Below are 22005 nucleotides of genomic sequence, written 5' to 3' on the forward strand. Positions count from 1 at the left end.
GGGTCAAACTATATATTTTGCCCCCCTGCTTTTTTCCTTCATTATTTATGGATTATACCTTGTTGTGTTTGGCATTTGTTTGCTTTAAAATAAAATATAAAAATGGAAAAGTATTCAGAGGATGGGCCACGTTTATAAACAATCACAATCAATTCTCCCTACATGCATGAACACGTTGGTTTGACCCAAGGTCTGCACTGTGCCTGAAGTGAATGTGAACTTGGCAGGCAGTCAGGAGAGACGACTGCACAAAATAGCTATACTTAAATATAGGCATACATTTTTTATGTATTACTCGCAAAAATATCCAAAGGAAGAGGGAGTATAAGACTATTATTAAAAGAAAAAAGAGAGGAAGAGAGAGTATCAGACCGTTATTAAAAATGAAATAATGTTGGGTTTTAGAATTAATATAATGTTGCCGCGGGCCATGAACAAGTTAATTTCCCACCAAAATCTTTTTGAATCTAATTCGTCATTATATATATCTTTATATATTATATATATATATACTATATATATATATATATATATAATATATATATAGTTTCTCCGTTTTTTTTTTACTTTAGTGAAAACGTTGGCTACAATACAGCTTTCATATCGAAACGTGTACTTACTAATAATTTAAACTCACATTTGTTTAATAATAAACATTTAAGTATGTTATGTCCCTGAATGACTAAAAAATGTAAAAATAAATGCTGACTGATAAAAAGGTCAGCTCAATGTTTACCAATGTAGCTCATGATCACTAGCACAGGGACACTGAGAGTAATGCAATTTTATTTATTTATTTTTTTGTTTATTTTTAAATTATGAATTTATTTGCTTTTGCAAGTGGCCGGTGAGATTTTTTTGTGGAGGGGATTCGTGATGGCACTGATCCCATTGGCTGGATATCCCTGTCTCAGCCAGGGAAGCCATACACTGCAAAATACAGTGCCTTAAAAACAGTTCCACCTGCTTGCCTATTAAGTGACTGCTAATCTGATTGGCTGGATATACGTTAACTGTCGACTCCTCACAGTATGTAAAAATTTGTATTTACACAAAGTACAGTATGGATGAAGTTAAATGTGTGTGTTCAGATTTGTTTTTATGTGATCCAGTGCCAAAAGATCGTCTCATTCGAGAGCATTATAACATGGACCCATTAGACAGTTGACCAGAAAAGCAACACTAGTGAGCGCGGCTTCCAGAGTTCCTATAACTTATTTTAAGATGACTCAGAACTGCTGTACATTGCAAGGAAAGACCAACTGCTCCCGTTATCAGTGTTGCTTTGCCAGCATTGACAAAAACATATTTGTAATTCAAGACTAAATGCCATGCTAGCTTCCTGTTACTCAGTGCCTATAAGTTTGCCTGCAACTGTACTATAACTGAATGTATTGTTTATTCTGTGCTTTCAAAATAGTTATTAGTTAAAAACAATGGTACATGATGGAAGTAACAGGGTAGGAAGGGGCAAAATGCAGTTTTTTTCAATCACGACTGCCTTGTGGCAGTAGTTTTAAAAATATGTTTAATTCCTTTGGAAATTGATTATGAATGTTTTTAACATGGGCATTTTGCCCCATCCAAGTCATGAAACTTTGTTCTTGTAACTTGTAAGGTATGAATAGTTGACAAATAGTGTTATTTGACATTGCCATGCTCTAATAACTAAAACTGTTCAGCTTTATTTAAACCAATGAAACCTGCTGAATAATGTTATGTTAACATATTGAATTACATACCACTTTGTAGTTTCCCATATACAGACAAAAATAAAAAAATGTGACTAACAGGACGAACAGTCCTGTTCAGTTTGTTTATTTTTAGAACTAGGTTCTCCCCTCCCCCCTGTGTTATTTTGTATTTGTTTATTGTTTGTTTATTGTATGGAGTTTATTTTGTATATATATGACGGCGGAACGCTGTGTGTGTTGTTATTGTTTTGACCGCGGGGCCGTAGGTATGGTTTTTGTATTTTGTTGCAGTGTGGACGGGAAGCCCTTCCACGTTAATAGTTAAACCTCGTGCAGAAGGTGGCCATCTCCCGAATTAATTAAGTGATTAATTTATCGGGAGATGATCACCTGTATAAATACCTGCAGCTGTCTGCACTTCAGGTGGGTGTTCGGGAGAGCGACAGGAGAGATTAATTTAAAAGAAAGATATAGGAACAGTGAAGGCGATCGCCCAGCCTTACCTATATTTGTATTTTGGTGTTCGTGATTTGTTTTATTTAAAACCTTTATTTTCACTCTGAGCAGTGTTTTGTTTTTGTTCAAATATTTTATTTATTTTTGTTAAATAAATGGCGCAAAGCGTCCTCTTTTTTGAACTGCAGTTACCTGATCTGTGTGCGCTTCCTCATTCTGGCCTGACGTCACCGCAATGCCATTTCCTACCACAGTGACAATTTGAAATCTAACAGGAAATGCTATACTACTGTTATGGCTTCCGGTAGACTTTGAATATCTTTTTGTAGTTTCATTTATTACATGATAAAATATATAAATGATGTTCATACATATTCTAAAACCCGCCCTGAGGCACCCGGGGAAACCTGATGAAGCCTGGAGGTGAGCACCCAGGACAAATATTTATTTATTCCCCGGGCCTGACGTCTCCGAGCTTCTCTCGGCAGGTTTTACGGCGACAGAGAAACATTTGGTTCAGTATAACTCCCATTGCCTGACAATTCAGAAGATAGAGACTTCATGTACCCTCTTCCAAATCATATTCAGATGCTACAATAGAATAGCATTTGAAAAGATAAAGGGGAAACCCGTAGCACTCTTTGCAGTACTTATACAGAGGTATCAAGTAAAATCTTCATTATATGAATAAAGGGTGCTTTTTGGAATCAGTGGTTGTTTCTTCAAGACTTTACAAACGATAGGGGTGAAGAAAGTATCTGCACCTTCATTGTTCCGTGTTGAAGGAGTGCCTTGGTTTTCGGTGATTTTTAGATCTCAATGGTAAAGTATGCAGTAAATGCAACTCCCCTCCCTCAACTACCCTGTACATACTGTAAAGAAAAACCAACTGTAGAAATGGGTTCCAGAAATTGTAAAAGGGATGTAAAATAACTAATTGTAAGTCACTTGGATAAAAGCATCAGTAAAAAAAAAATACATACAGTGCCTATAGAAAGTCTACACCCCCTTTTCAAAATGTTCACTTTTTTGCCTTATAGTCTGGAATTAATGTGTTTTTTTTTTTCATTTATGTACACATCCTACCCCCACAACTTGCAAGTGAAAAAAATATTCTAAAAATTTGTAGAAAATTAATTAAAAATAAAAACTGAAATAGCTTGGTAGAATAAGTGTCCACCCCCCTTGTAATAGCAATCCTAAATTAGCTCAGGTGTAACCAATCACCTTCAAAATCACACACCAAGTTAAGTGGCCTCCACCTGTGTTAAATTGTACTGATTCACGTGATTTCAGGATAAATTCAGCAGTTTCTGTATGTTCCCTCTGCTGGGTAGTGCATTTCAAAGCAAAGACTCAACCATGAGCACTAAGGCTCTTTCAGAAGAACTTGGGGACAAAGTTGTTGAAAGGCACAGATCAGGGGATAGGTATAAAAATATATCAAAGGCCTTGAATGTCCCTTTGAGCACGATCAAGACGATTATTAAGAAGTGGAAGGTGAATGGCACCACCAAGACCCTGCCTAGATCAGACCGCCCCTCCACACTGGATGACCAAACAAGAAGGAGACTGATCAGAGAGGCAACCAAGAGACCAGTGGCAACTTTGCAGGAGCTATCGCCTTTTATGGCCAAGACTGGTCAAAGTGTGCATGTGACAACACTATCCCAAACATTCGACAAATCTGGCCTGTATGGTAGGGTGGCAAGAAGGAAGCCATTACTTAAGAAAGCCCACCTTGAGTCCCGTTTGAAGTATGCAGAAAAACAGGAGATTTTGTAGTCATGTGTCAAAAAGTGTTGTGGTCTGACGAAACTAAAATGGAACTTTTTGGCCAAAATGCAAAGTGTTATGTTTGGCACAAATCCAACACAGCGCATCACCCAAAGAACACCATCCCTACTGTGAAGCATGGTGGTGGCAGCATCATGTTATGTGGATGTTTCTCATTGGCAGGGACTGGGGCACTTGTCAGGATAGAAGGGAAAATGAATGGAGCAAAGTACAGAGGTCCTTGAGGAAAACTTGCTGCCCTCTGCAAGAAAGCTGAAACTGGGATGGAAGTATGCCTTTCGGCATGACAACGACCCAAAGCATACAGCCAAAGCTACACTGGAGTGGCTAAGGAACAAAAAGGTAAACGTCCTTGAGTGGCCCAGTCAGAGCCCCAACCTAAATCCAATCGAAAATTTGTGGCATGACTTGAAGATTGCTGTCTATCAACGCTCCCCAAGGAACTTGACAGAGCTTGAACAGTTTTGTAAAGCAGAATTGTCAAATATTGCCAAATTTAGGTGTGAAAGTTGGCAGAGACCTATCCCAATGTACTCACAGCTGTAATTGCTGCTAAAGGTGCTTCCACCAAGTATTAACTCAGGGGGGTGGAGACTTATCCAATTATGATCTTTCAGTTTTGTATTTTTAATATGTAATTTTTTACTCAATAAAAACTTTTCCCCTTAAGTATGGAGTATGGTTTGTAGGTAAGAGGAAGAAAACCCTCATTTAAATGCATGAAACTCTGAGGCACTGACGCAACAAAATGTGAAAAAAAGAAAATTCAAAGGGGTGTAGACTTTCTATAGGCACTGTATATATTGATATGCCATAATAACGCAATAATTATTATAAAATAACGCAAAGATATCTTGTAATAACACAGTAAATATTGTTTTGTCTGTGGCGCTAAATGTTTTCATAGTACACAGTCCATAATTGTCCCTCAATCCTTCTCTTAAATTTCATATTAAGCATTCAGCATTAGAATTAGCATGTCTGAAATTATATTAACATTGGCATTGATATTAGCATGTCACTACTTTATGCTCAAAAACCCACAAATGTCAGTGAGTTGCAGCAGTTCTGCGTGAAGGAGTGGGCCAAAATTCCTCCACAGTGCTCTGAGAGACTGATCAATAACTACAGGAAGTGTTTGGTTGCAGTTATTGCTGCTAAAGGTGGCGTAACCAGTTGTTGAGTCTAAGGGTGCAATTACTTTTTCACATGGGGGTATTGGGTGTTGCATAACTTTCTTTAATAAATACATGAAATAAGTATCAACATTTTGTGTTATTTGTTCACTCAGGGCCCCATTTATCTAATATTAGATTTTGGTTGAAGATCTGATAACATTGTGTCAAAAATATGTAAAAAAAGCAGAAAATCAGACCGAGAGCAAATACTTTTTCACGTCGCTGTATAATATTGTTTAATAATATTTTGTTAACGTTTAAAAGTAATTGTATTTCCTGTCTGTCTCTCCTGATTGACAATAAGCCAAAACATGTTATTGGAAAATAACTTTATTAAATCTAAAGAGCTAGCAAACAAGTGAACATCTTTTATGTGTCTGTAGTTTAAAAAATATTAGGGAAAATATGTTGTACATTGCAGCAAAAGCTTATAACATGTTATTTTAATGAAATACAGTTTATTAAAGCTTTTTAGCAATGGTGAAAGCTTGTGTTAGCCAAGGGAAAACATTGTAGAATATTTTGCAAATTATATATATATATATCATATATATATATTATATTATATCGTATATATTATATATATTATATTATATATAACCCCCTATTTTATTAAAGCATGAATGCGTGGTTGTTCCCATTAGGGCTCAAAAATAGATGACTTCTTTTTCGAACTATAGAATATATCAAATTATTCCCTTTCTATCTGAAGACGTCTATAGCAATGAAGTTCATTTGTGAAATGCAGTCTCCGTCTCCCACTGAACTGACATTCTTACGATTACATTCGTGGGGTTTTGTAGTAGGTGCTGGATCTGTGGTGCTTCGCTCTGGAGTTTAGCACCGTGTGTTGGACCAGCAGGGTGATGAGTTTTGGTCTGGTTCAAGGACTGCCGGCTTGTCTGCTGTACCGCGACTGGGTGGGGTGAGAGGCGGGGAGGTGGTTGATGATCGATGTTGGAAGCTGCCTTCAAAGGAGGGCGGCGAGCGGGGCTCACTCGTTTTAATTGTCATCATCACTATTTCACCAAAAGAAAACAGGTAACACTCGGAAAATCCCATTGTTTTGTAATAATTGTTAAAACCTATTGAATCCAGTGTTCGATTTCATCAACATGTATAGTATATTGCAATCTTATTATAAATTCATATTTACATTTATTTATTTATTTTCATATTTACACTGATTTATTTTAACCCTCGTGATTTAATTAAGCTGTTATTGTAGTCTGGGTAACTGATGTGCAAACACCACATTTTAGGTTCATGTATAGCGTGTGTAGGCTTTATTTAAAGCAATATAGACGCTATATGATACTATGTTACTGGTGGATATTTATAACTTAATTCCAGATTGTGTATCATAAATCATAATGTGAAATGTTGAACGTATTTCTCTGTGGTTTTGAGTTCCTCCACTGGATTGATTTGTATGGCATTTGTAAGCAGTTTGTTCCTTTCAAACCAGAACACGAATCGGTTTGTTGGATAATAATGAAAACAAGTACGGTAGCTCTAATCTTCGGGTTACATTTTGGTTGGACCAATTTGTGTTCTAAACTATAACAACAACAAAAAACTGCATTCGTTTTGCCTCTCTCCTTTCCTTTTAACAAGCATTATTTTGAAAGCACTCTGCCTAATATATTTTATCTGTCCATGCTGCTGATATTGAAAACAAAGGACCACTGCAGTATCTGCTCTCAAACTAGCCTGTTTACACTCGATTGAGCTAAAGCCCGCCTTCCAACCTGCGCACTGGTTGGTTAGTGTGAAAGTGGACCTGCCTGTGCGATTTGATAGGATAACATTGTTAATAGTCTAGGGAAGTGATCGTTTTTCGTGGGTTGTTGGGTTTGTAGAAAGTAAAAAGGGACTGGAGGGAGAGGGGAAGAAAAAGCTGTGAAAGAGAGTGGTCATATGTGTGTTTTATTATGGCAAACGTAACGTTATGGTACGTTTTTAGTGGTGTTAGGATATCCGATTTTTCAGGTTTGGGTATTATTTCTTTACAAGACCATTAGTGGAGTGTTACTTCTATGCATTGTTTTTCGTGGTTGGAATAGCTTTTTAAAGTGGTACCCGGTAACTGACTTTGAACAATATAACACAGCCAACGTGGGGTGGTAGTGGAAAGAAAACGTGCAGCCTTTTACTATACCAGTCTATATTGATTGTATTGTTGTTAAAAGCTATACTAGAACTGTTTTCCTATAATAATACTGTAATGTCTCTATTTCTTTAGGTACCGGTGTTTTATGTAGCGACGTTAAAACCAAGCTAGTGCTTTTAGTATAAATAAATTATAACAACAAATTCCTCCCAAACAAAGGTGGCATCAACTTTTAAAAACTTTGTGTCTTTTTAAATAAATGTCACAAACATGTAATTAATGCTGCAGCTGTATACCATTGTTTCCTTTTAGAGTCTGCACGTTTAGACAGCCCCACATCAAGCACTGTAGAAGAAGGGTACATGCAATTGTTGCTATAGACTCTCTGAAGGTAATAGCCCTCAATGTGGGCACCTAAACTGAATACAGGTTTATTATTCTGATGTCTTATTGGAAACCAAATCTCAACCTGCTTTGATTAAAACATGCATTTTATTATTCTAACATGAGTTTAGTAAGTTTTTCTTTTAAAGCTACGTACTTGTGGTTGTGTGTGTGTAAGATAATCAACCAAACTGCTTACACCCTCTAGTTGACTACTTGATGAGGTACATAAGAATGCTTGTTATACTGGATTGGAATATATCAGTGTATCCCCAATTCCATCTGTTTTGGTTTATAGATTATATCAAATAAAGGTCACTCATTCAGGTGTGTAACTTTGAAATAACAGTGTGGGTTATGCTTTGTCAAGATGAATAAAAACTTCAGGCGAAACTGACTGGCACCAGACCTGCCAGAAGCTATCTCTTATATTTTGTTTTGTGGAGCATTTTAAGTTGTAAAATACAGTTACCTAGCAAGTGGTATTCATTTTTTTTTTTTTTTTTGGGGGGGGGGGGGGGGGGGGGGGGGGGGGGGGGGGGGGGGGGGGGGGTGGGAATTTTATGCATTATTTTGGTTCTTTGGTTCTTTAAATGTTGTGTATGTAGTCTAAATCCCATTTACTGTCTCCCAGCATCTTGATCAGATAGCCTACCTAGTTTCACATTATGAAAATGATTCTCAGTAGGGGCTCTCTTTGGATGGTTGTCCTCCTACGTTTAGGCAGGTTTATTTCGGTGATTAACAAGAATGTTTACGAAGAGTTTAGAGTGTAGTCTTGACAACGCAGATGGGTGTAACTGTTTTCTCCTTCATTCTTGAGCTCTGTCAAGTGCATCAACTGGGTATTTTAGCAATTGATAAAATATGAAGTATGCAAGGTGTTTAAATTAACGGTAAAGATACACATAGCAGTTTTGCTGCACAGCTTGAGTTCGCATGTTATCAAGCTTCTTGTACTTCGTTGGTTCCCGGCGACTCAATGACCAATTGTGAATAACTGCATGCGGAAGCTAGAGAAATGACGGGACAGTTTATAGCTTGTCTGGGAATTGCCAGGAACACGTGACCAATAAGTCTATGTTTTCAATAAAAATAAAATAAAAATATGGTTGAATCACTCGCTTGTAATGGTGTTTGTGACTGGTGAAAGCAGTAGCTAGCTATATCGGGAGTAGCAACTTCTCAGATATTATTAAGGCAGGACTAAATAAGATCAGTAGTTTATTATAGTTTAAATGTAAGACAATGGTTAATGCATTTCCAGTAAGTTGGCATTACAGCATGTACTATATGTATTGGAAGTACTAATGACTTCAAGGTAATGTTGCATTTTACTCAACCAAAATACAATTTACGCACGTAGTTTTTAAATTGGAGAGTAAATTACTTAATGACCCAAAACCTTACCTGGAGCACTGGTGTATTAAATCCTTCTTTTTTTTTTTTTTTTTTTTAAGAGCAAGAATGATTACGCGAAGAGGGAATTACAGTAACGACTAACCCCAATGTGTTTTATATTTTCAGCTTTTATACCCAATATTGCTAGAATAAACTGAAGCCATTTGTTTTTTGGTTTTTCACACAAAGCCATGTTTTGATTTATTATTTTTTTCAAGGCTGGTCTTTGTCATTATTTATTGTGCAATATCACACACTGACATTGTTTAAACATAGTGTGAGCTTGAAGAATCTGATGGATGGAAAATATTGACCTGCTTTGCACTGGTTTGTGGAAAGGGCTAAAAAACAAGAGTTCAGGTACCAGGTGTGTGTGACTAAGAGCAACAAACAGCAAGCTGCAGTACTTGTGACAAGGCGCCAAGGGCTGTAGTGAGTAGGGATGGGAATTTTAAACGTTTGAAACATATAAACTATCATCATATACAGCAGACTGTCGCGTATCCAACAGCTTTGTGCCATAATAAGGGCTGATATAAAAAGGAAGGTTTGTCTGATTGGTGCAACACAAAGATTGACATTGCGGCGGGCTTTATTCTTGGTCGATCTGGCGCCCATTGGTCCACTGTGTGTTGCTGTAGGGGCGTGGTATGGTTTGGTACACATGGGTTAAGTGTTTTTTTTTCTGAAGTTTGTTATGTGTTTAGTAAAATTGCATCTCTAAACAAAGGGATGAAGCAAAACCACATTTTGGAGGAACTGCATGAGAAAACCATGGTATGTAAATAATTATGCCAACCAAAATTGACGCTGAAATGAAATGAACACATTCAGAATTACTATGGGTGGTGTACTTAATGCAGTAAAAAGCAAACATCCATAATAAACATAATGCTGTAGATGGTGACTCTGCAAATGAATAACACGATTTTAAAAGGAAGTTGTTTTATTTTCAATATTTCAGGGAATGCATAAGTTAAATTATGTATAGGCTTTAATTTACCAGTACCTTTATGCAAATCATTTGTTTAAAAAAAAAAAAAAAAGATCCATGAACAGTAGATTCTGTAATGTATGTAGGCTGTTTTTTTTTTTTTTCTGGTAATTATTATTATTGGTTTTGTTTTGTTCTTTAAGTATAATATAATGTGTAAAAAAATTTACTTTGTGCCCACAAAGCCAGCACAGGTACACCTCAATAGTGCAGTACAAATACAAAGAGAGACATTTACTAAGATATAAATAATAATACAAATGCTTTTAAAAAGTAAAAATTTCCATTTTAGTTTTACATGCAGGACAGCTGCTATAAGATTGTTAACTTTATTAAAAATGTGCACAGATGAATCTACTGATTTAATGTACCAGTTAATTAACTATTCCAAAATGTGAATTGAGGGACAGCCCCAATTTCAATATATACTTTGGTGTGTACATGTTTTTATTTTTACTTTGTAGTTAAGTGTTTGCGATGTTAAAACGTTATTTGCTTATTTAGGGTTTCTTTGCTTGGAAAATACTAAGCAGGGCTGTCGGTGTACATCAGAATGGAATATAAACAGTGTGTGTGTAGATATGGTTTAAACGTTTAAACACTGACACCTGCAAAGCATTTAAATGTTTATAAAAATGTACCAAAAGCACATTCGTAGTACTGAGCTTTTCCAGGCCCTGCTCTAGGTTAGTCCGCTCTGTTAGAAAACTCAGCTGTCACATTGTCTCAATTGTGCTGCCCTCTTCCTAGTCCTACTTCAGGGAATCTACTTCATTTCAAGAGTGATTTGAATATCTGGCAATAACAAGGGCTTATACTGTATTATGAACGTAATGCCAGAAGTTAAGGCCTGCATTTGCATTTCAGGTGAAAGCATTGTACTGTAAAGCTAAAGCAAGCAGATGTTTCCCTTCAGGCTAGTTACTGTAAGAAAAGCAGCATTGTGTAAATGATATATGTGTAAATATAATGTTTATATATATATATAATATATATATTATAATAATATATATATATATATACACACACAACACACACACACACAACACACACACACACACACACACACACACACACACACACACACACAGTGCCTTGCAAAAGTATTCAGACCCCTGACCAATTCTCTCATATTACTGAATTACAAATGGTACATTGAAATTTCGTTCTGTTTGATATTTTATTTTAAAACACTTAAACTCAAAATCAATTATTGTAAGGTGACACTGGTTTTATGTTGGGAAATATTTTTAAGAAAAATAAAAAACTAAAATATCTTGTTTGCATAAGTATTCAACCCCTGTGCCGTGGAAGTTCCCAGTTTGGACCGATGAAAGAAATTGCCCTAACGAGGACACAATTACCTTACCATTGGCCTCCACCTGTGAACCATTAAAGTTGCTGTCACATTTTCTGGATAAAAACCCCACTGTTGAAGGATCATTAGTAAGGCTGTGAATCTGAAGGAAAATGAAGACCAAAGAGCATTCTACAGAAGTTAGAGATAAAGTAATACAAATGCATAGATTAGGGAAAGGGTACAAAATCATATCCAAGTGTTTGGATATCCCAGTGAGCACAGTTGGATTAATAATCAGGAAGTAGAAGCTGCATCACACTACCCAGGCACTGCCAAGAAAAGGCCGTCCCTCAAAACTCAGCGCTCAAACAAGAAGGAGACTTGTGAGAGAAGCCACAGAGAGGCCAACAATCACTTTGAAGGAGCTACAGAGTTCAGTGGCTGGGAGTGGAGTAATGGTGCACCAGTATCAACCATATCAAGAGCTTTGCATAACAATGGCCTGTATGGGAGGGTGGCAAGAAAGAAGCCGTTACTCAAAAAGTACCATCTGAAAACACACGTCTGGAGTTTGCCAGAAAGGATGAGAGTGACCCAGCTGCAATGTGGGAAAAGGTTTTGTGGTCAGATGAGACCAAGATCGAGCTTTTTGGCCAAAACTCAAAGCACTATGTGTGGCGCAAACCTACACTGCCCATGCCTCAAGACACACCATCCCTACAGTGAAGTATGGTGGTGGCAGCATCATGCTGTGGGGATGCTTCGCATCAGCAAGGACTGGGCATCTTGTTACAATTGAACGAAGAATGGATGGAGCAAAATACAGGAAAATACTGCAAAAGAATCTGCTTCAGTCTGCTAAAAAACTGAAGCTTAGGAGGAAATTCACCTTTCAGCAGGACAGTGATTCCAAGCACAAGGCCAAAGCAACATAGGAGTGGCTGAGGAACAAAAAGGTGAATGTCCTACAGTGGCCCAGTCAAAGTCCTGATCTCAATTCCATTGAGAATCTGTGGCACTATTTGAAAATTGCGGTCCACAAGCATCGTCCAACCAACCTGAACAACCTGGAGCAAATCTGCCAAGAAGAATGGGCCAAAATCACTCCGACACTGTGTGCAAAGCTGGTACATACTTACCCCAAAAGACTTAAAGCTGTTATTGCAGCGAAAGGTGGCTCTACCAAATATTAATGTGTGGGAGTTGAATACTTATGCAAGCAAGATATTTCAGTTTTTTATTTTTCTTAAAAATATTTCCGAACATAAAACCAATGTCACCTTACAATAATTGATTTTGAGTTTCAGTGTTTTAAAATAAAATATCGAACAGAATGAAATTTCAATGTACCATTTGTAATTCAGTAATATGATAGAATTGGTCAGGGGTCCGAGTACTTTTGCAAGGCACTGTGTGTGTGTGTGTGTGTGTGTGTGTGTGTGTGTGTGTGTGTGTACTTGTAGTCCGAGTGTCGACCCCGAGTCACTATCATCCGAGTCAGCTTTCAGTCACTTAAAATATGCTGACAATAAAGTAAACAACACCAATCTACAGACAGCGAGTCCCAAACTTTAAACGTCCTACTGTTTATAGATAAGAACTCAACTTTATTATGAATGTTGTGTTATTATATTTTAAGCAACATACTGCTTAAAATAACTCATTAGTTTTAAAATGTTTAGTAAAACGTGACCTATTGTTTGACTTTGTTAGTACAACTGGCCCCCTTTGCTAATGACATCTTTCGTCAGGGTTGTAATGTATAAATCTCCACATTTTTGTAAAATGACTTTACACTTACTTCTAAAGATGCAGTGCGTTTCAGTAAATTAAAACGATAAACTTTGTGCCCCACTTAGAGTGAGAACACAAACATAAAACACCATTAAGTGGGGTTGGCATTGCAAAGGAGATGACGGGAGGTTTCACAGTTCCGATCGAGTAACAGTTTTCTAGCATTATTTTTGAATGCTTATTCACCATTGCTACACCTGGTTAGAAAATTGGCTTTGTTGCATTTTTCTTGTTTAACATTCATCATTTAATCATAAAATCACAATTTACAAGATAGATACGCTACTGTACCTCCTGGGCGCTGCCATAATAGTCACACGACTGTGATACTGCACGCCGACTGGCTCGGTGGATATTTCGGATTTTGTTTAATTAGAAGCCTGGCGTATAGCGAGTTATTGAAAGAAACAATCATTTGAGTTGTATTTAACGTAAGAACATAAGAAAGTTTACAAACGAGAGGAGGCCATTTGGCCCATGTTGCTCGTGTGGTTGTTAGTAGCTTATTGATCCCAGAATCTCATTAAGCAACTTCTTGAAGGATCCCAGGGTGTCAGCTTCAACCACATTACTGGGGAGTTGGTTCCAGACCCTCATGATTCTCTGTGTAAAAAAGTGTCTCCTATTTTCTGTTCTGAATGCCCCTTTGTCTAATCTCCATTTGTAACCCCTGGCCCTTGTTTCTTCAGACATGCCAACTGCCACGGTGATACGGGCCAAGTTAAAAAAAAAAATATATATATATATGTTTTTTTTTTTAAATTAGACTTGCGTCAGTGCTCCTGTGTTAATGATGGTGTGGGTTTCCGCGTTCCCATTTTTGTATCCGATTCACGCGCTGTGATTGGCTTGTGGTTAAAAAAAACACACAGTACCTAGACCATTTACAATGGGACATGTACGGTAGTCAAGGCTTTGCCACTATTGGGGGGGGGGGGGGACGTTCAGTGATTGGACGGCCAAGATATAACAAAAAGCACCTCGGCAGCAAGCAAATGGTAAATAGCAGCGGTAACTTTTTCATTCAGTTTTTAATAAAGGAAATGGCAACACAAAAAAGAATGCGGCTGAATTCACAAAGGTTCAAAGAGGATTACATCAAGAAGTATACATTCATAAAAAAAGATGGTATCGGAACATCATTACTGTCAGTACTGCAGGTGCGATTTAAGTGTCAAGCATGGGGGAATAAATTATATTGATGAACACGTCAGAACCTTGAAACATGAGAGTAATTCACAGGGAGCTCAGGAAAATAGATCATTGGATTGTTTTTTTTTTTAAACAGATGGCGAAAATGACGTGATTTAAAGCTGAGGCTGTTTTTACGAACTTCATTTTAGAGCACAATTTACCAATTGCTGTTGCAGATCACATAGGCCCACTTGTGAAAGTGGCTTTTCCTGATAGTAAAAGTGCTTCCAAGTATGGCTGTGCAAGGAGAAAAACGACAGCAATCGTTGAAACTTTAGCATCTGTTTCAGCTACTGAACAGGCCTCGGTTTTGAAAAGTTATTTTTTTGCCATTTCAACCGACGGCAGTAGTGACATCGAGACTCCGTTGTACCCAGTTGTAAAACGTTACTTCAGTGAAGAAATTGGCAAAGTGGTAACGCAGCTGCTTGCTTTACCATCATGCGAGGGTATATTAACCGGAGAAAATATCTTTAAGACTGTGGATACAGTATTGAAGTCATTTGAAATACCGTGGAAAAATTGTGTTGCATTTGGAGCAGATAATGCAGAGGTAATGCTGGGTGTACATAAAGGTGTAGCTGCCTATGTAAAAATGGAGAACAGTTCTGTCCATGTACAGGGTTGTCCCTGTCATTTAATTCACATTGCTGCCCAGTCGGCTGCAAAGAGATTACCAGCAAGAATCGACGAACTCCTGATTAACATATATTACTATCTAGACAAAAGTGGCAAGCGGCACAAGCAGTTGAAACAGTGCCAGAACTTGTGTGGCACCGAAGCAAGAAAGATTTTGAAACGTGAACACCAGGTTTGTGCTTAAGAATAACTTGTATGTGTATATATGAAAAGTATTGTACATTAAGGCCCTGTCTACACACACAAACCGCTTTCTAGAAAAGCATTCTAATTAATCCAGGTCAGAGCGACCATACTAAATACTGTTTCTGATTTTAATGTGTCGATAAATTACTAAAATAGCTTGGTTGTAGTTTCTAGCAGTGCAGTGTAATACCATACATACCATTTGATTTTATTTAAATAACGGAGATGTCTTGCCTTTTCCATGAATTACTGTAGGTGACTCAGCCTGGGCAAGTGTATTGATAGATTGCTGCAGCAGTGGCCAGCACTAGTGGAATTCTGCAAAGTAAACAAAGGTATAGACCTAAACTATGCTTTCATTATACTGTATTATATCATTTTAAAGCAGTGTTTTTTAGTTTGATGGTCAATAATGAATGGTAATTGTTTTCTGCATTTCATCAGGTCCCAGCAAGGTAGCTAATAAAGCCAAGTCTAGTGAGCCAGCCATGACTAAAGGGCATCCACGCAAGCCATCCTCTGCAGTGGCAGAAGCTAGTAAAAGTATGTGTAACTATTTTGTGCTGCCAGACTAGATTTATTTTCAAAATGCCATGTTTGTTTGGTGTATATTTATGGACATGGAAAACAAATAATTTGTACCTAATTTAATCAGAAAATACATTTTGTTTTTGACTTGTACTTTTTTTAGACAACTGTACGTTTGTTTGTGAAAACGCCTTATGGTAACATGCTTTCAATTATTGGTAGGCCAAGTTGTGACCTCAAGTGAATTGTTCAATGACTCTGTCAGTGTGAAATTGAAGGCTGGTAAGGTGTCTTCTGCACCTAATCAAGGTACCATATAATCTGTTAGTACAGTCTAGTCTATTATAATGGAATATTTTAAAAAGAGTAGTTACACTAATCTTTCTTTTAAAAATAATAGCTTCTATTTTTTTCTATTTGTGTGAAATTGCATTTTAGTTTTATTTTAATATGTGTTTTTAAAAGTAGTCACTGTACAGTCTATATGTGTTTTTCTAGTATTAAAGGTCAGCAATATTAATTAATGCAAACTAACACTACATTACTAATGATTAAATGTCAAAATGAAGATTACAGTAAAATAATAACATAAGTATTGTATGCAAAGGATAGAAGTATAAGATACCTATCTGTAGACTTAAAATCTATTGCTTGTTTTTCAGAAAGGTTGAAGGAGAAGATAGTTGTTAGCAAGAAGAGTGGTGTAAAACCTACAATACCAGCTGGCAAGCCAGACACCAGGTTCTGTAGAATACAGCGCAGCCTAGAAAATCCCCTAGTGAAGCTAACCTGTCTGTTTCTCCAAGCCTTCTTACCATGTTTTGAGGGCTTAAATGCACTTCTGCAGAGAGAAGAGCCGTTTATTCAGGTTCTAAAACGAGAATTGGATTCCTTGCATTTACTCCTTCTCAGCAAATTCATTAAGCCTGTAGCAATCACTAGTGTCAGGTCTACAATTAATGTAAGGGACAGAAAGAATCAGAGGAACAGAGATCATCTAGTGATTGGCACCAAAACCAGACAGTGCTTAGAGGAATGCAAGGAGGGAGGGAAGCTCTCTAAAGAAGAGAAAAATATATTGTTTAACTCTGTCTGAGAGTATTACGCAGAGGCCAGTTCTTATATTACCAGCAAATTGCCATTGCATGAAGAGCTTTTAAAACATGCAGAAGTGGCTGACATCGGTCAAAGGACAAATGTCAAATTTGAATCTGTGATGTATTTTGTCAGAAGATTTGATTTGGTCTCAGTTGATAGGCTCGATCATTTGGAAAATGAGTTTGTTGCATACCAAGTAGAGAACATTCCTGAAGATATTCTTCGGTCAGACAGGGCAGATGTTTCCTGGTACAAGATAGGGAGGATTTTCAATCCTGTAACAAGCCAGCCAACGTTTGCATTGTTGGCCATGGTGATGCTAACTATATTGATAATACCCCACAGCAATGCAGACACAGAGAGAATATTCAGCATTGTGCGTAAAGTTCAAACAGAGTTCCACCCAAATCTATCTAGGAAAACCCTAAAAGTTATTTGTGTACAGAAGCTGAAGCTCTTGTCTGTGGAAAAGAAATGCTATGAAGCTGTGTACAATAAGTCTGTACTGATGAAGTGCAAGAGTGCCACTTATACTAAGTTATATATGTGAATAAGCCATAACATTGACCGGCCATCACAGACACTGAATTGTGTACTTTAGTTTACATTTTTGTATCCTTAGCATAATAATCTGTAGTGGTAAAAAGCTTTTTTTTTTTTTTTTTGGCTGAAATTAAATGCCATTTTTGCTTAGTTTCTAGATTGAGAATTGCCAAGACTAGCTTATATGCCTATATTTTAGTTCAACTTTAAGTTATAGTATTAGGTACAGTTTTGTGATATATATATATATATATATATATATATATATATATATATATATATATATATATATATATATATGCTATATATATATATATATATATATATATATATATATATATATATATATATATATATATATATATATATATATTATATCTATTACTAGAAAGATAACATGTACTGATGAATCTCAGATGAACTCCTTGTCTACTGTTTTTTGAAAAGCTGTAATTTGAGTCACGGTCAAGAAAGAGGTCTTACTGGGGCACAGACATAAAACTATGATTTTAATAAAACCTGTATTTTTATTACAATTAAATAATTAGCTCTGACTTAGATTTCTGTCTAAGCATTATATTGTTGGATATCGATTGATTTTCTCCTTAAGTGCGTGAAGCGGGCGTGGTTAGGTAATGCTAGGGTTTTCTTGATGCTTCGCTCACCAGGTGCTAGGATTTCCATTTTCAAATGTTGGCATCTCTGTTTCTTTTTTCAGGTCGAAAAAGTCCCTTGGGTCGACATTGTCAATACCTTTAAGAATTTTGAATGCTTGAATTAGGTCGCCGCGTAGTCTTCTTTGTTCAAGACTGAATAGATTCAATTCTTTTAGCCTGTCTGCATATGACATGCCTTTTAGAACCCGGAATAATTCTGGTCGCTCTTCTTTGCACTTTTTCTAGAGCAGCAATATCTTTTTTGTAGCGAGGTGACCAGAACTGAACACAATATTCAAGATGAGGTCTTACTAGTGCATTGTACAGTTTTAACATTACTTCCCTTAATTTAAATTCAACACTTTTCACAATATATCCGATCTTGTTGGCCCTTTTAATAGCTTCCCCACGTTGTCTAGATGAAGACATTGCTGAGTCAACAAAAACTCCTACGTCTTTTTCATAGATTCCTTCTCCAATTTCAGTATCTCCCATATGATATCTATAATGCAAATTTTTATTTCCTGCGTGCAGAACCTTACACTTTTCTCTATTAAATGTCATTTGCCATGTGTCTGCCCAGTTCTGAATCTTGTCTAGTCATTTTTAATTTTAATGATTATGTTTGTATCATGGTGTGTATCGTGTTTTGGGGAGAAAGGACATTGAACACTGAATTTTGCATCTAAAAAAAAAATATATATTTATTTCCGATTATGGAGCTGCAGTTGTGCCATATAAAAATGTGAGAAAATGTGTGTCCATCTTTCTGCGGTTATTGTTCTTATACAGTTCTGTGGTTATGCACCATACAGCACAGTGAACACGGTTTATATTTTCTGCACTCTTAAGGATAGTTCATACACTAGTACAGCCAGGGTGGTTCGTTAGCCCCGTCGACTCACTCAAATGTGTTTGTGATTGCTTTGAGATATTTGGTACAAATATGCCCTGTATAAAGCTATATGAATCATATGCAAAGTTTGAAATGTACGCATTTTTTCAGTATCAAACAATCATAATGAGAAAGTGTTTTCGAATTCAGTTAGATAACTTCTCAGCACTGCATGTCGGCGTTTTTCTTTGCTGGTCATAGGTGGGTTTTTTTTGTGTGTTTTTTCTTTTTGGGGGGGGGGGGGGGGGGGGGGGGGGTCAAGGTATGCGATTTAAGAAGGACAATTAAATGGTATTCCTTTCTGAATGTATTTTACATCTTTTCATCTGCAGTCGGCAACACGATGGGAGAAAAACAGCTTGTTTATTTAGTTATTATTTTTTAAAATCATTTTGCAGAATGAAAGAAAGTGCCAAGCGGAGGATATTCGCTCCTCCCACCACCACGCAGTGAATAAATAATTCCTGGTGAGAACCCTGGGTTAATCAACTAAATGTATGTAGCTAGGATGTGTATTGTACACAGTGATGTGAAAATAGATGAAAGATAAGAAATAATGAGATTGCCTCTTAGACACAATCAGTCTGGATTCAAAAGAAAACGTTAACTCATGAGAAGTGCCAGTGTTTAAAGGCTGCTGTATGTTATATTGGATATTCGTCAGAAACCTACTGATGCTAACAACCCTAGGGAAAACTCAGCACTAAAAATGTAATCTAAAATGTTATTTACTTTGAAGAAAATGCTTGTCTTTAAGTTCGCCTATATCTGAGGACAAACTGACAACCTATTACAAATAATGTACAAAGGTTGTAGTCACTCTTTTGAAACATTTACACGAACCATAAATATGAACTACAAGAACTTTTGAGATTTTCATAACTTTTTACATGCAAGGTTTAAAACAAGGTTCATTACACATGGTTGGCGATTTTTAAATTGAAATCGTTTTTTTTTTGTTTTTTTTTTTTTTTTTGTTGTTTTTTTTGTAGTTGTACCGTAGTTGTAACTGTATAGTACCTCCAAACTGTAAATTTAAGGATGTTGGAAATTGTGGTTTGTGAATAGTTACATACCAAACTAAATGACTCAATTTTAAATGAATGCATAAATAAAGCAAATTATTTATCATTGTGGCATCCTCTAAAAGTGAACTATAGTATGTGAACTACAAGAATTTATCGCTGGGGTACGCCAGAGAAAAATACCCCTCGCTCACCACAGTCATTCTTTTCTTTCTTTGATTTCCTCTCTGTGGCAGTCCAAACACACGCAGTTGTTACTTAGGACTACTTTGCTCTTTGACAGGCTTGTATTCCTGGCAATTGTGCACATTTGAAAAAAAACATACTGTATATAGCTTGTGCTGCTTTGGAGTTTGAAAATTAACCATTATATAATGAATGTTTAACAATATTTAGTAATGTTAAAAATATGATTTTTGTGCTGGAATGGCCAGCACAGTCTCCAAACTTAAACCCCATCGTGCTGGTTTGGGATGAAGTGGACAGTAGGGTGAAAGCAAAGCAACCTACAAGTGCAACACATTTGTGGGAACTTCTGCAACAGTGTTGGGAAGAACTTTCCGAACAGTATTTGATTTCCATTGTAGAAAGAATGCCACGAGTGTGTTCGGCTATTATATCTGCAAAAGGTGGCTACTTTGATAAAAAAAAAATTTAGATTAAATTTTGTTAAACAAACGATTCCATGATTTCTTTTTTATCTCCAATTGTTTATTTGTTCTATGCTTTAATTTCAGAGGACATTGAGACATTAAACTGCGTAAATTTCAATAAAAACTGGAATAATGGAGGTGTTCTAAAACATTTGACCGGTAGTGTGTGTGTGTGTGTGTGTGTGTGTCTTATATATATATATATATATATATATATATATATATATATATATATATATATATATATCCACGCCCGATATATATATATATATTTCCCCGCTATATAATATAGGGGGAAATACAGTCCCATAGGATGTACTTGCAATCCGCTGAATGTGGCAAAAGCACAACAACGAAAGCAGGAACATCTTCAAACAGGCCCTTCTGTACTTAGCACCCGGTGGAATTAAAAAACATCAGCAGTCAACAAACATGGTCACTTTAATAACATACTTTTTTTTTTTTTTTTTTTTCCAGTGCAGCACCCTCCCTATACTGTTCTCTGTTCCACCCTCAATTATCAGTATATAATTTCAACACGCTCATTAAAATCTACACGTTCTTGGCTATATGCCACCAGAAAAACAGACTACCTCGGGTAACATTGATGACGGTATTAAAATGTGTTTTCTTAAAATTATAAATGAAATAACAACAAAAAATGAATTAAAGTAATATGCATGTAGAACACCATGCCCATGCTGCTCTATTCCATACTTAAAGATTTTTGTAATTCTGTACTGTCTCTAAGTACATTTAAATACATAAATAAAAGTGTAAATAAAGCAGGAGGAAAAAAAACTTGCAGTCCCATTTTGACAGACAAAGGTATCATGTTTTGCAACTATTAGATGATAATAGAAGGACAGTTTCATTAAGATTATTTTTCTTCCACCTGTGTTCTAGTAATTTTTTTTCATTCTTGCTAGAGTCTTGCTCTTTTTTAAATTATGTAGTTTCCTTGTTGCAGACCATATTCCACAGTGATAAAAAAAGACAACTTGTTGTTTTTTTCTTTTTATTAAGTTAAAGTAATTGAAAAATAACAGCTACTATCGTGATAATCGATGTATCGTGAAAGAGTGGGCTCTCAACTATTCGTATCGTGGAAATCTACTAGCGTTTCATCCCTATGTCCAACATCATCAAAAAGCCGAGAAAACCTGTCAATGACCAAGTGAGACTGATAGTAGCCAAATGAAAAAAACAGGAGGGTGTGTGTGTGTGTGTGTGTGTGTGTGTGTGTGTGTGTGTATCTGAACAATACACAGAACCCCTGCACCACAGAGATAACACGGACACAAACAAGAAGAAAGCTGCTACTACATCCAGCACTCAAAGAATATCAAAGACATTTGCAGAGCTTTTTGAGATGTTATAGTAATACAATAATGACATGGATCGCATCATTGAGGAGTTTGGTGATAAAATGAGTGATTAGGTGAGGATTTATCAGTATGCACAACTGTAAGGAGGT

General features: G+C 36.5%; 1 protein-coding gene across 4 annotated transcripts in view; it reads left to right on the forward strand.

Annotated features, from left to right (window-relative positions):
• Positions 1-22005, forward strand: part of LOC121298961 (E3 ubiquitin-protein ligase RNF38-like) — a 142228-nt gene that overhangs the window by 37022 nt on the left and 83201 nt on the right. Inside the window, exon 1 of one of the 4 annotated variants that reach the window (XM_041226378.1) lies at positions 6097-6166. The exons of the other annotated variants lie outside the window; for them this stretch is intronic. The gene's annotated coding sequence lies outside the window, so the exon portion shown is untranslated. Of the gene's footprint in view, positions 1-6096; positions 6167-22005 lie in introns of those variants that run through there. 4 annotated transcript variants of the gene reach the window in all.

The sequence above is a fragment of the Polyodon spathula genome, chromosome 2 (assembly GCF_017654505.1).
Source record: "Polyodon spathula isolate WHYD16114869_AA chromosome 2, ASM1765450v1, whole genome shotgun sequence".
In the NCBI taxonomy this organism is placed as follows: domain Eukaryota; kingdom Metazoa; phylum Chordata; class Actinopteri; order Acipenseriformes; family Polyodontidae; genus Polyodon; species Polyodon spathula.